The sequence below is a fragment of the Cyprinus carpio genome, chromosome A2 (genome assembly GCF_018340385.1).
Source record: "Cyprinus carpio isolate SPL01 chromosome A2, ASM1834038v1, whole genome shotgun sequence".
Taxonomy (NCBI): domain Eukaryota; kingdom Metazoa; phylum Chordata; class Actinopteri; order Cypriniformes; family Cyprinidae; genus Cyprinus; species Cyprinus carpio.
In genome coordinates this window covers 25,023,168-25,036,555 of record NC_056573.1, presented here as the reverse complement: position 1 = coordinate 25,036,555, position 13,388 = coordinate 25,023,168, and the positions used below count along the sequence as shown (strand labels likewise).

At 37.4% G+C, this 13,388-nt stretch overlaps 14 non-coding genes across 14 annotated transcripts; all 14 read right to left on the bottom strand.

The window, feature by feature from the left end:
• Window positions 1-310: 310 nt before the first annotated feature.
• On the bottom strand, window positions 311-394 carry trnal-uaa. The gene has a single exon. It is a non-coding gene; the product is annotated as a tRNA-Leu (tRNA).
• An 837-nt stretch (window positions 395-1,231) lies between these two features.
• On the bottom strand, window positions 1,232-1,315 carry trnal-uaa. Its single transcript has one exon. It is a non-coding gene; the product is annotated as a tRNA-Leu (tRNA).
• Window positions 1,316-1,702: 387 nt separating this feature from the next.
• Window positions 1,703-1,785, bottom strand: trnal-uaa. Its single transcript has one exon. It is a non-coding gene; the product is annotated as a tRNA-Leu (tRNA).
• Window positions 1,786-4,622: 2,837 nt separating this feature from the next.
• Window positions 4,623-4,705, bottom strand: trnal-uaa. Its single transcript has one exon. It is a non-coding gene; the product is annotated as a tRNA-Leu (tRNA).
• A 382-nt stretch (window positions 4,706-5,087) lies between these two features.
• trnal-uaa lies at window positions 5,088-5,170 on the bottom strand. The gene has a single exon. It is a non-coding gene; the product is annotated as a tRNA-Leu (tRNA).
• A 383-nt stretch (window positions 5,171-5,553) lies between these two features.
• Window positions 5,554-5,636, bottom strand: trnal-uaa. Its single transcript has one exon. It is a non-coding gene; the product is annotated as a tRNA-Leu (tRNA).
• A 390-nt stretch (window positions 5,637-6,026) lies between these two features.
• trnal-uaa lies at window positions 6,027-6,111 on the bottom strand. The gene has a single exon. It is a non-coding gene; the product is annotated as a tRNA-Leu (tRNA).
• A 381-nt stretch (window positions 6,112-6,492) lies between these two features.
• trnal-uaa lies at window positions 6,493-6,575 on the bottom strand. The gene has a single exon. It is a non-coding gene; the product is annotated as a tRNA-Leu (tRNA).
• A 389-nt stretch (window positions 6,576-6,964) lies between these two features.
• Window positions 6,965-7,047, bottom strand: trnal-uaa. The gene has a single exon. It is a non-coding gene; the product is annotated as a tRNA-Leu (tRNA).
• A 386-nt stretch (window positions 7,048-7,433) lies between these two features.
• On the bottom strand, window positions 7,434-7,516 carry trnal-uaa. Its single transcript has one exon. It is a non-coding gene; the product is annotated as a tRNA-Leu (tRNA).
• Window positions 7,517-7,905: 389 nt separating this feature from the next.
• On the bottom strand, window positions 7,906-7,988 carry trnal-uaa. Its single transcript has one exon. It is a non-coding gene; the product is annotated as a tRNA-Leu (tRNA).
• A 381-nt stretch (window positions 7,989-8,369) lies between these two features.
• On the bottom strand, window positions 8,370-8,452 carry trnal-uaa. The gene has a single exon. It is a non-coding gene; the product is annotated as a tRNA-Leu (tRNA).
• Window positions 8,453-8,837: 385 nt separating this feature from the next.
• trnal-uaa lies at window positions 8,838-8,920 on the bottom strand. Its single transcript has one exon. It is a non-coding gene; the product is annotated as a tRNA-Leu (tRNA).
• A 389-nt stretch (window positions 8,921-9,309) lies between these two features.
• trnal-uaa lies at window positions 9,310-9,392 on the bottom strand. The gene has a single exon. It is a non-coding gene; the product is annotated as a tRNA-Leu (tRNA).
• Window positions 9,393-13,388: the final 3,996 nt, after the last annotated feature.

The following is a 13,388-nucleotide window of genomic DNA, read 5'->3' as shown; positions in this document are numbered from 1 at the left end:
TATCCTTATTTATCCCTAAATATGTCAGCAATAATATTGCCTTAGCAGTTGTAGACATTTTGTTTCCTGTGTCCTCTATATAACTTTTCATACTTTAGTTTTGCAAATCTAAAAGCTACTTATACTTACAAGCTTTGTAGTACAAAAAATCCACAATGTTGATGAAAACAAAATGGAAAGGGCGAAATAGCATGGGCAAAGGCAACGTGGCATTTTGGAATGGAGTGACAATTTTCACAGTTTGGATCAAACCAGTTCTGAAGTTAAACCTCATACTAACTCCACTAAGTTCTGAATGGACCAAAGCTTCTACCAGGAGTGGGGTTCGAACCCACGAGGACATTTGTCCATTGGATCTTAAGTCCAACGCCTTAACCACTCGGGCCATCCTGGTCACCTGTGCACAGTACTGCAGTATGTAGGGTCATTCTGGGCCATGAGTCCTGGGTCAGTACTTTTAACATTTTATATCCTTATTTATCCCTAAATATGTCAGCAATAATATTGCCTTAGCAGTAGTAGACATTTTTTCATGTGTCCTCTATATCACTTTTCATACTTTAGTTTTGCAAATCTAAAAGCTACTTAGACTTACAAGCTTTGTAGTACAAAAAAAAGAAATCATAATAAAAAAATCCACAATGTTGATGAAAACAAAATGGAAAGGGCAAAGCAAGGTGGCATTTTGGAATGGAGTGACAATTTTCACAGTTTGGATCAAATCAATTCTGAAGTTAAACCTCACGCTAACTCCTGAATGGACCAAAGCTTCTACCAGGAGTGGGGTTCGAACCCACGAGGACATCCTTGTCCAACGCCTTAACCACTCAGCCATCCTGGTCATCTGTGCACACTACTGCAGTATGTAGGGTCATTCCAGGCCATGAGTCCTGGGTCAGTACTTTTAACATTTTATATCCTTATTTATCCCTAAATATGTCAGCAATAATATATTGCCTTAGCAGTAGTAGACATTTTTTTCATGTGTCCTCTATATCACTTTTCATACTTTAGTTTTGCAAATCTAAAAGCTACTTAGACTTACAAGCTTTGTAGTACAAAAAAAAGAAAATCATAATAAAAAATCCACAATGTTGATGAAAACAAAATGGAAAGGGTAGGGCAAGGTGGCATTTTGGAATGGAGTGACAATTTTCACAGTTTGGATCAAATCAGTTCTGAAGTTAAACCTCATGCTAACTCTGCTAAGTTCTGAATGGACCAAAGCTTCTACCAGGAGTGGGGTTCGAACCCACGAGGACATTTGTCCATTGTGATCTTAAGTCCAACGCCTTAACCACTCGGCCATCCTGGCCATCTGTGCACACTACTGCAGTATGTAGGGTCATTCCAGGCCATGAGTCCTGGGTCAGTACTTTTTAACATTTTATATCCTTATTTATCCCTAAATATGTCAGCAATAATATTGCCTTAGCAGTTGTAGACATTTTGTTTCCTGTGTCCTCTATATAACTTTTCATACTTTAGTTTTGCAAATCTAAAAGCTACTTAGACTTACAAGCTTTGTAGTACAAAAAATCCACAATGTTGATGAAAACAAAATTGGAAAGGGCGAAATAGCATGGGCAAAGCCACGTGGCATTTTGGGAATGGAGTGACAATTTTCACAGTTTTGGATCAAACCAGTTCTGAAGTTAAACCTCATACTAACTCCACTAAGTTCTGAATGGACCAAAGCTTCTACCAGGAGTGGGGTTCGAACCCACGAGGACATTTGTCCATTGGATCTTAAGTACAACGCCTTAACCACTCGGCCATCCTGGTCACCTGTGCACAGTACTGCAGTATGTAGGGTCATTCTGGGCCATGAGTCCTGGGTCAGTACTTTTAACATTTTATATCCTTATTTATCCCTAAATATGTCAGCAATAATATTGCCTTAGCAGTAGTAGACATTTTTTTTCATGTGTCCTCTATATCACTTTTCATACTTTAGTTTTGCAAATCTAAAAGCTACTTAGACTTACAAGCTTTGTAGTACAAAAAAAAAGAAATCATAATAAAAAAATCCACAATGTTGATGAAAACAAAATGGAAAGGGCAAAGCAACGTGGCATTTTGGAATGGAGTGACAATTTTCACAGTTTGGATCAAATCAATTCTGAAGTTAAACCTCACGCTAACTCCTGAATGGACCAAAGCTTCTACCAGGAGTGGGGTTCGAACCCACGAGGACATCCTTGTCCAACGCCTTAACCACTCAGCCATCCTGGTCATCTGTGCACACTACTGCAGTATGTAGGGTCATTCCAGGCGCATGAGTCCTGGGTCAGTACTTTTAACATTTTATATCCTTATTTATCCCTAAATATGTCAGCAATAATATTGCCTTAGCAGTAGTAGACATTTTTTTCATGTGTCCTCTATATCACTTTTCATACTTTAGTTTTGCAAATCTAAAAGCTACTTAGACTTACAAGCTTTGTAGTACAAAAAAAAGAAATCATAATAAAAAATCCACAAGTGTTGATGAAAACAAAATGGAAAGGGTAGGGCAAGGTGGCATTTTGGAATGGAGTGACAATTTTCACAGTTTTGGATCAAATCAGTTCTGAAGTTAAACCTCATGCTAACTCTGCTAAGTTCTGAATGGACCAAAGCTTCTACCAGGAGTGGGGTTCGAACCCACGAGGACATTTGTCCATTGGATCTTAAGAGCGCTAGCTGACGACGGATAGTCTGACAATATTTCAGAAATGTCAAGCAATGTCGAACTGCACAGCCAATCGCATCGAAGCGCTATGACAATTTGGACCAATCGCGTCGAAGCGCTACAACATTTTCAGCCAATCAAAAAGCGCAATTCATAACATTCTCTTAACATTCGTGACATTTGACCAATCAGAGAACAGGGGGATGTCGACGGCACGTTTCCGCGTTTCACCGCTAGGTGGAGGGGTCAGCGCTTCTAGTCAGGTGTCAATCAAGTTGCCGAACCATGCCGAAGGTGCACGAAAGAATGACATTGTTTTTGAAAACTTTATTTACTGTTTTATTTACCTTTTATAATTTATTGTTTGAAAACTTATTTAATTTAATATCATTACTGTTCTGTTAGCATAATTGTAAAATAAAAAAACAAATTTAGAAATTATTTCTTTTTGATTTCTACATTCATTTTCATTTTATTTCCCTTTTTTTATTTAATGTTGTTTGAAAACTTATTTAAAATTGAATTGGTTTAATATTCATTACTGTTCTGTTGGCATAATTGTGTAAAAAAATAAAAATAAAAATAAAAACTGGCAAATGATTGCTTTTTTTATTTGTACTTTAATATAACAGTTTCATCAGTACACTGCAACAATAGAACGTATGTCTATAAAAACATAATTTGCATATTGTCATTTGTCACAGACATTTTTCATCATCTTTTTTTCATTAGAAAGGACAGATTTGAAAGTGTCTTGAACTAAAAAAATGCTTAATCAGAATAAATAACAATACAACTACAAATAATAACATGCTTAATCAGAATAAATATGAATATAATTACAAATAACAACATGCTTAATCAGAATAAATATGAATATAATTACAAATAAAAACATGCTTAATAAGAATAAATATGAATATAATTACAAATAACAACATGCTTAATCAGAATAAATATGAATATAATTACAAATAACAACATGCTTAATCAGAATAAATAATACAACTACAAATAATAACATGCTTAATCAGAATAAATATGAATATAATTACAAATAACAACATGCTTAATCAGAATAAATATGAATATAATTACAAATAACAACATGCTTAATCAGAATAAATATAAATACAAGTACTAAATAACTAATAATAACAAAACACATTTCCATTGGTGTAATTTTCATGGAAAAATATGTACATTTGTAAAACATATGTACATTTAATTAACCTTAAATCAATTAAACAATATTATAAGAAGTTGTCTTCAGCTGGATTCGAACCCCGGTCTTGGTGAACACCTGCAATAGGAAACAGTGTAATATAAATGCGCGAATTTCTCACATGAAGAAACCGGAAATTGTATTACTGCGCGCATGCTAAGGAAAAACTGTCTTTGAACATCGAATTTCACCTTTTCTTTTCTTCGTTTCTCCTTTCTCTTCTCCCCCCCTTTCTCTTTTTCTTCCTTCCCTCTCTTCTTCCCTTCTTCCCCACCTTTAACGGACTATTGTTCCCCAGCTTGAGCGCAACGCCTTAACCACTCGGCCATCCTGGTCATCTGTGCACACTACTGCAGTATGTAGGGTCATTCCAGGCCATGAGTCCTGGGTCAGTACTTTTAACATTTTATATCCTTATTTATCCCTACATATGTCAGCAATAATATTACCTTAGCAGTAGTAGACATTTTGTTTCCTGTGTCCTCTATATCACTTTTCATACTTTAGTTTTGCAAATCTAAAAGCTACTTAGACTTACAAGCTTTGTAGTAAAAAAAAAAAAATCATGATAAAAAAATCCACAATGTTGATGAAAACTAAATGGTTTGGGCAAAGCAAGGTGGCATTTTGGAATGGAGTGACAATTTTCACAGATTGGATCAAATCAGTTCTGAAGTTAAACCTCATGCTAACTCTGCTAAGTTCTGAATGGACCAAAGCTTCTACCAGGAGTGGGGTTCGAACCCACGAGGACATTTGTCCATTGGATCTTAAGTCCAACGCCTTAACCACTCGGCCATCCTGGTCATCTGTGCACACTGCTGCAGTATGTAGGGTCGTTCCAGGCCATGAGTCCTGGGTCAGTACTTTTAACATTTTATATCCTTATTTATCCCTAAATATGTCAGCAATAATATTGCCTTAGCAGGTAGTAGACATTTTTTTCATGTGTCCTCTATATCACTTTTCATACTTTAGTTTTGCAAATCTAAAAGCTACTTAGACTTACAAGCTTTGTAGTACAAAAAAAAAGAAATCATAATAAAAAAAATCCACAATGTTGATGAAAACAAAATGGAAAGGGTAAAGCAAGGTGGCATTTTGGAATGGAGTGACAATTTTCACAGTTTGGATCAAATCAATTCTGAAGTTCAACCTCACGCTAACTCCTGAATGGACCGAAGCTTCTACCAGGAGTGGGGTTCGAACCCACGAGGACATTTGTCCATTGGATCTTAAGTCCAATGCCTTAACCACTCGGCCATCCTGGTCATCTGTGCACACTACTGCAGTATGTAGGGTCATTCCAGGCCATGAGTCCTGGGTCAGTACTTTTAACATTTTATATCCTTATTTATCCCTAAATATGTCAGCAATAATATTGCCTTAGCAGTTGTAGACATTTTGTTTCCTGTGTCCTCTATATCACTTTTCATACTTTATTTTTGCAAATCTAAAAGCTACTTAGACTTACAAGCTTTGTAGTACAAAAAAAAAGAGAAATCATAATAAAAAAATCCACAATGTTGATGAAAACGAAATGGAAAGGGTAGGGCAAGGTGGCATTTTGGAATGGAGTTACAATTTTCACAGTTTGGATCAAATCAATTCTGAAGTTAAACCTCACGCTAACTCCTGAATGGACCAAAGCTTCTACCAGGAGTGGGGTTCGAACCCACGAGGACATTTGTCCATTGGATCTTAAGTCCAACGCCTTAACCACTCGGCCATCCTGGTCACCTGTGCACAGTACTGCAGTATGTAGGGTCATTCTGGGCCATGAGTCCTGGGTCAGTACTTTTAACATTTTATATCCTTATTTATCCCCTAAATATGTCAGCAATAATATTGCCTTAGCAGTAGTAGACATTTTTTTTCATGTGTTCCTCTATATCACTTTTCATACTTTAGTTTTGCAAATCTAAAAGCTACTTAGACTTACAAGCTTTGTAGTACAAAAAAAAGAAATCATAATAAAAAATCCACAATGTTGATGAAAACAAAATGGAAAGGGTAGGGCAAGGTGGCATTTTGGAATGGAGTGACAATTTTCACAGTTTGGATCAAATCAGTTCTGAAGTTAAACCTCATGCTAACTCTGCTAAGTTCTGAATGGACCAAAGCTTCTACCAGGAGTGGGGTTCGAACCCAACGAGGACATTTGTCCATTGGATCTTAAGTCCAACGCCTTAACCACTCGGCCCATCCTGGTCATCTGTGCACACTACTGCAGTATGTAGGGTCATTCCAGGCCATGAGTACTGGGTCAGTACTTTTAACATTTTATATCCTTATTTATCCCTACATATGTCAGCAATAATATTACCTTAGCAGTAGTAGACATTTTGTTTCCTGTGTCCTCTATATCACTTTTCATACTTTAGTTTTGCAAATCTAAAAGCTACTTAGACTTACAATCTTTCTAGTAAAAAAAAAAAAATCATGATAAAAAAATTCAACAATGTTGATGAAAACCTAAATGGTTTGGGCAAAGCAAGGTGGCATTTTGGAATGGAGTGACAATTTTCACAGTTTGGATCAAATCAATTCTGAAGTTAAACCTCACACTAACTCCTGAATGGACCAAAGCTTCTACCAGGAGTGGGGTTCGAACCCACGAGGACATTTGTTCATTGGATCTTAAGTCCAACGCCTTAACCACTCGGCCATCCTGGTCATCTGTGCACACTACTGCAGTATGTAGGGTCATTCCAAGGCCATGAGTCCTGGGTCAGTACTTTTAACATTTTATATCCTTATTTATCCCTAAATATGTCAGCAATAATATTGCCTTAGCAGTAGTAGACATTTTGTTTCATGTGTCCTCTATATCACTTTTCATACTTTAGTTTTGCAAATCTAAAAGCTACTTAGACTTACAAGCTTTGTAGTACAAAAAAAAGAAATCATAATAAAAAATCCACAATGTTGATGAAAACAAAATGGAAAGGGTAGGGCAAGGTGGCATTTTGGAATGGAGTGACAATTTTCACAGTTTGGATCAAATCAGTTCTGAAGTTAAACCTCATGCTAACTCTGCTAAGTTCTGAATGGACCAAAGCTTCTACCAGGAGTGGGGTTCGAACCCACGAGGACAGTTGTCCATTGGATCTTAAGTCCAACGCCTTAACCACTCGGCCATCCTGGTCATCTGTGCACACTACTGCAGTATGTAGGGTCATTCCAGGCCATGAGTCCTGGGTCAGTACTTTTAACATTTTATATCCTTATTTATCCCTAAATATGTCAGCAATAAATATTACCTTAGCAGTAGTAGACATTTTGTTTCCTGTGTCCTCTATATCACTTTTCATACTTTAGTTTTGCAAATCTAAAAGCTACTTAGACTTACAAGCTTTGTAGTAAAAAAAAAAAAAATCATGATAACCACAAATCCACACAATGTTGATGAAAACTAAAATGGTTTGGGCAAAGCAAGGTGGCATTTTGGAATGGAGTGACAATTTTCACAGTTTGGATCAAATCAATTCTGAAGTTAAACCTCACGCTAACTCCTGAATGGACCAAAGCTTCTACCAGGAGTGGGGTTCGAACCCACGAGGACATTTGTCCATTGGATCTTAAGTCCAACGCCTTAACCACTCGGCCATCCTGGTCACCTGTGCACAGTACTGCAGTATGTAGGGTCATTCTGGGCCATGAGTCCTGGGTCAGTACTTTTAACATTTTATATCCTTATTTATCCCTAAATATGTCAGCAATAATATTGCCTTAGCAGTAGTAGACATTTTTTTCATGTGTCCTCTATATCACTTTTCATACTTTAGTTTTGCAAATCTAAAAGCTACTTAGACTTACAAGCTTTGTAGTACAAAAAAAAGAAATCATAATAAAAAATCCACAATGTTGATGAAAAACAAAATGGAAAGGGTAGGGCAAGGTGGCATTTTGGAATGGAGTGACAATTTTTCACAGATTGGATCAAATCAGTTCTGAAGTTAAACCTCATCCTAACTCTGCTAAGTTCTGAATGGACCAAAGCTTCTACCAGGAGTGGGGTTCGAACCCACGAGGACATTTGTCCATTGGATCTTAAGTCCAACGCCTTAACCACTCGGCCATCCTGGTCATCTGTGCACACTACTGCAGTATGTAGGGTCATTCCAGGCCATGAGTCCTGGGTCAGTACTTTTACACATTTTATATCCTTATTTATCCCTACATATGTCAGCAATAATATTACCTTAGCAGTAGTAGACATTTTGTTTCCTGTGTCCTCTATATCACTTTTCATACTTTAGTTTTGCAAATCTAAAAGCTACTTAGACTTACAAGCTTTGTAGTAAAAAAAAAAAAAATCATGATAAAAAAATCCACAATGTTGATGAAAACTAAATGGTTTGGGCAAAGCAAGGTGGCATTTTGGAATGGAGTGACAATTTTCACAGTTTGGATCAAATCAATTCTGAAGTTAAACCTCACGCTAACTCCTGAATGGACCAAAGCTTCTACCAGGAGTGGGGTTCGAACCCACGAGGACATTTGTCCATTGGATCTTAAGTCCAACGCCTTAACCACTCGGCCATCCTGGTCATCTGTGCACACTACTGCAGTATGTAGGGTCATTCCAGGCCATGAGTCCTGGGTCAGTACTTTTAACATTTTATATCCTTATTTATCCCTACATATGTCAGCAATAATATTACCTTAGCAGTAGTAGACATTTTTGTTTCCTGTGTCCTCTATATCACTTTTCATACTTTATTTTTGCAAATCTAAAAGCTACTTAGACTTACAAGCTTTGTAGTAAAAAAAAAAAAATCATGATAAAAAAATTTCACAATGTTGATGAAAACTAAATGGTTTGGGCAAAGCGGCATTTTGGAATGGAGTGACAATTTTCACAGATTGGATCAAATCAGTTCTGAAGTTAAACCTCATGCTAACTCTGCTAAGTTCTGAATGGACCAAAGCTTCTACCAGGAGTGGGGTTCAAACCCACGAGGACATTTGTCCATTGGACCTTAAGTCCAACGCCTTAACCACTCGGCCATCCTGGTCATCTGTGCACACTACTGCAGTATGTAGGGTCATTCCAGGCCATGAGTCCTGGGTCAGTACTTTTAACATTTTATATCCTTATTTATCCCTAAATATGTCAGCAATAATATTGCCTTAGCAGTAGTAGACATTTTGTTTCCTGTGTCCTCTATATCACTTTTCATACTTTATTTTTGCAAATCTAAAAGCTACTTACAAGCTTTGTAGTACAAAAAAAAAAAAAAGAAAGAAATCATAATAAAAAAATCCACAATGTTGATGAAAACAAAATGGAAAGGGCAAAATAGTATGGGCAAAGCAACGTGACAATTTTCACAGTTTGGATCAAATCAGTTCTGAAGTTAAACCTCATGCTAACTCCACTAAGTTCTGAATGGACCAAAGCTTCTACCAGGAGTGGGGTTTGAACCCACGAGGACATTTGCCCATTGGATCTTAAGTCCAACGCCTTAACCACTCGGCCATCCTGGTCTGAAACAGACTCTCATATGGCTAATCATAAAGCATCCTTAATAATGATAGTCACATTCTAGTAGATCAATCTAGACAAAGCAGAGTGGCTTCATGGAGTAGAGTAAGACCATCAGGTGTTCCTTTGACTTTGTTCATCCTATGATCTTTACCTTTGGGAAAGGTTAAGTGCTACCGCTCTTTACATTTTGGAATAAGACAAGCCTGAGACTAAACGTTACACTAATCCCAGTTTTGAGTGGTCTGAAGCTTTTACCAGAAGTGGGGTTTGAAAACACAAGGACATTTGTCCAATGAATCTTAAGTACTGTACAACACAAAAGTATGTGGATTTGAACCCACAAGAATATTTGTCTATTGGATCTTAAGACCAACGCCTTAACAACTCATCCATCCTGGTCTGAAACAGATACTTAAGCCGCGTTCAGACTGCACGATTTTAGCCCAGTTTTCGGCTCGCCGACAGGTTTTGAGAAATCGCCGACAAATGCCCGAAATCACAGGCAAATCGTTGCTCGTTCACGCGAGTGACAATCACGCAGTGTGAATGAGCAAAGACGCGATCTGAGAGAATCGCCGACGAGTCACCGACGCCCGTGAGATATTTGGCATGCTAAATATCTGGACCTGTCGGCGATTCAAAATCATGCTGTGTGAAAAGTGTTCTGACTGAAAACTACGTCGGCGATGACTGACAGCCAATGAGAGAACAAGATACAGAGCAGCGGGGAGTTCGGGGAGGAGTTATATACCACAATATCAGCAAGCATGGCTTCGTTTCAGAAAAAGCCGCCTTCTCGGTCTATGTGGACCCAAGAAATGGAAGAAAAATTAGTAGAAATTTGGCAGGAGCACCCGTGTCTGTTTGACGTTTCATCTGAGCTAGCCCAGTCTCACGTGAGAACTCCGGTCTTGCATGCTTGATATCGTGTTGTTTCCCTTGTCACATCTCGCGTGTTTTTTGGTTGTGAAACGTAGTTTGCATGCCAGACAGAGTTGTCGGCGATTCTTCCTATTGTAAAGTCATGCAGTGTGAAACCTTCTGTCGCCGATCCATCGTGCAGTGTGAACACAGCAGCGACTGAATGCTGGCCGAGATAGTCATGCAGTGTGAAAAGAACAGTGACCCGACTACTTTGAAAATCGTGCAGTCTGAACTCGGCTTTAGATGGTTATCTTTCAAATGTAGAACAATGCAAAGTAAAATAGTTAAACATTCAGTAGAATCATAATCTTAAAGGGGAGGTCTAATGCTATTTCATGCATTCTGACTTATTTACACTGTTAAATAGTTGGATTTCTTTTTTTTGTTGTTGTTGTTGTTTTGTGGGTGGGTATCACACAGAAAGGCCTTCTGGCCCAGCCAGAACCATGTTACAAATAATATGTTGCTAAGGTTTGATTTTTCTAATCTTTCTTCAAGAGTGTATCAAATGTACAGTAGATCAATGGAAATAATTAATCACAAAGCCAAGCATTCCTGCTGGGGATGGATGGCAAAATCACACGACATAACTTAAGTTATTAATTATACAAATTTAGGTAACGTCTTTTTATGGACCTTTGTTTTCATTTAAACCAAGTTGTGTAATCTTACTGTCTGTTCCATCAGAGATACTCAACAACGAATGAAAACTCTGCCAACCAATCCTGGTCATTCCTACAAAATCCCTAGAAATGGCTCAGTTTTTCTACCAATGTTGTGTTCAATTATTCACATTTAACAGACGACATTTCTCCCCTGAAACATCTACCCCCACCTAAAAATAGGTGTTTTCTCATATTAAATATTGATGCATCAAGCATGCGCTTGTCTACAAAATCAAAAATAACTCACCTCTACAAAAATCCACACATCTCTGAAACGAGCATTCAGCATTTCTTCGGATGCATTTAACAAACAGCTGCTCATATATTCACAGCCGTGAAACTGGGTTACTATGAAGGTAAAATGACGTCAAAAAGATTTGCATATGCAGGGTAATATTTGTGGAAGTGTACACAAGACTGTAAGCGTAAATTAAATTTGCATGCACAAGATAAGCTTTGTAAAGGTGTAAATTGCATTTCAAGCGTAAGAAAAAATTATTTGCAGCATTTTACTGTAAGTGTAATTCATGTATTGTGAAACTGCAGCTTCACGCTTAAGCAAAATAAATATGATCTGCATGCTTCTGACTTCCATTTTTCCGCACTTACACTTTTGGCACATTTTTTTCGCCAAAAGATGGTCAAAAGCACTGCAAGCCTGTGAATAGTGATTTGCAAGCAAAAACACCAGTTTAAAGAACTGCAAAATGGATTGACCATAAAACCAATCTGAATGTGTAAAAACAAACTGTTGCAAATGTCTAAATTACCTGTTGTGCATGTGAGGCAAAAAGTTCCCGAAATAATCTGATATGTAAAGCTCAGTCTTTCTTTTCTCTGCGCTTACAATTTTGGCATGATTCTCTCACTAACTGAGTTTTGCAAGCGCGAGGGGGAGGGCGGGTCCACCTTCTTCTTGTAGCCAATCAAATGAGCCTCTCGCTGACTCTTCATTTACTCTTATCTGATTGGTTCAATAAACACATCATACAAGACATTAATCTTAATTTAGTTCAAAATAGTTCTTACTGCAAGAATGGTACTTTTTGCCCCACATGCACAACAGGTCATTTAGACATTTGCAACAGTTTGTTTTTTTACACATACAGATTGGTTCAATGCAGTCAATCCGTTTTGCAGTTCTTTAAACTGTTGTTTTCGCTTGCAAATCACTATTCACAGGCTTGCAGTGCTTTTGACCGTCTTTTGGCAAAAAAAAACGTGCCAAAAGTGTAAGCGCGGAAAAATGGAAGTCAGAAGCATGCAGATCATATTTATTTTGCTTTAGCATGAAGCTGCAGTTTCACGATACATGAATTACACTTACAAGTAACAGTAAAATGCTGCATTCATTTTTTCTTACGCTTGAAACGCGATTTACACCTTTACAAAGCTTCTCTTGCGCATGCAAATTTAATCAATCATTACATTACCATCAAAAACCCAACAAATATTAACAAATCCATTCAAAACTTTTTGATGTCATTTTACCTTCATACTAATCAGATTAATCACAATTGTACAAAAAACAAACAAACAAAAAAACTCCCAAATAAGTCTTGAGGGGCTATTCACACAAAACAAGTTCCTGTATTTGCTCTGTAGCATTTTTAAATTACTGATCCATGTACACAGACTGTCTGACTGTGACTTGCAAACTTTGAAAGGCCATGTTTTCATCTCAACAGTGACATACAGGAACAAAGCTGTCTTCTAAAAACTATCTGTCACCATGCATATCTTTATGTTATCTTGAGTTAATTTGCAATGCAGTCATGCCCTGAATTTATTTTACCTTGTTTTGTCCCCTCAAAGTATTTTCATACTCCCAAACTGAGTATAAAAAATTAATGTTGCTATAAATAGCTCTAGGCATCTAGGTCATTCTGCAACAGAGGTCTTGAGTGTCTTAAAGGCACTGATATAGTGTAACCTATGCCATTCTTCAATACTCTACTTGATTGTTCCAGCTTTACATGCTTTTAATAGAATGGAAGTTGAATTGCATGAATTCAGGCAAGTATTGATTAATATTGCTTACTGACCTTTCAAAAGTGGATGCATGACTAGTAGCTCATGAATATTTAGAGACATCATAAGGGCAGTGATAGTTGTCAAAAGTTGCATTTAGTGTGCTGTGTGCTGGGGTCTATACATGACTTTAGGCAACAACTAGAATAAATCTTTCACATGGATTAGCATACAAATACAAGCGCTGTCCTGCACATGTTAGCATGACGAAATATACACTTTACAAAATGAACCCCTGTCCATTAGATAATATCCATATGCTCCAGTCCATAACATAAATTGTCAACAGCTTATGGATGGCTGATTTCGACAGTGTCATGACGGTTCCTCTGTGGTTCCCGTCTCAGGATGTGGGACAGATTGGGATCCACTGCT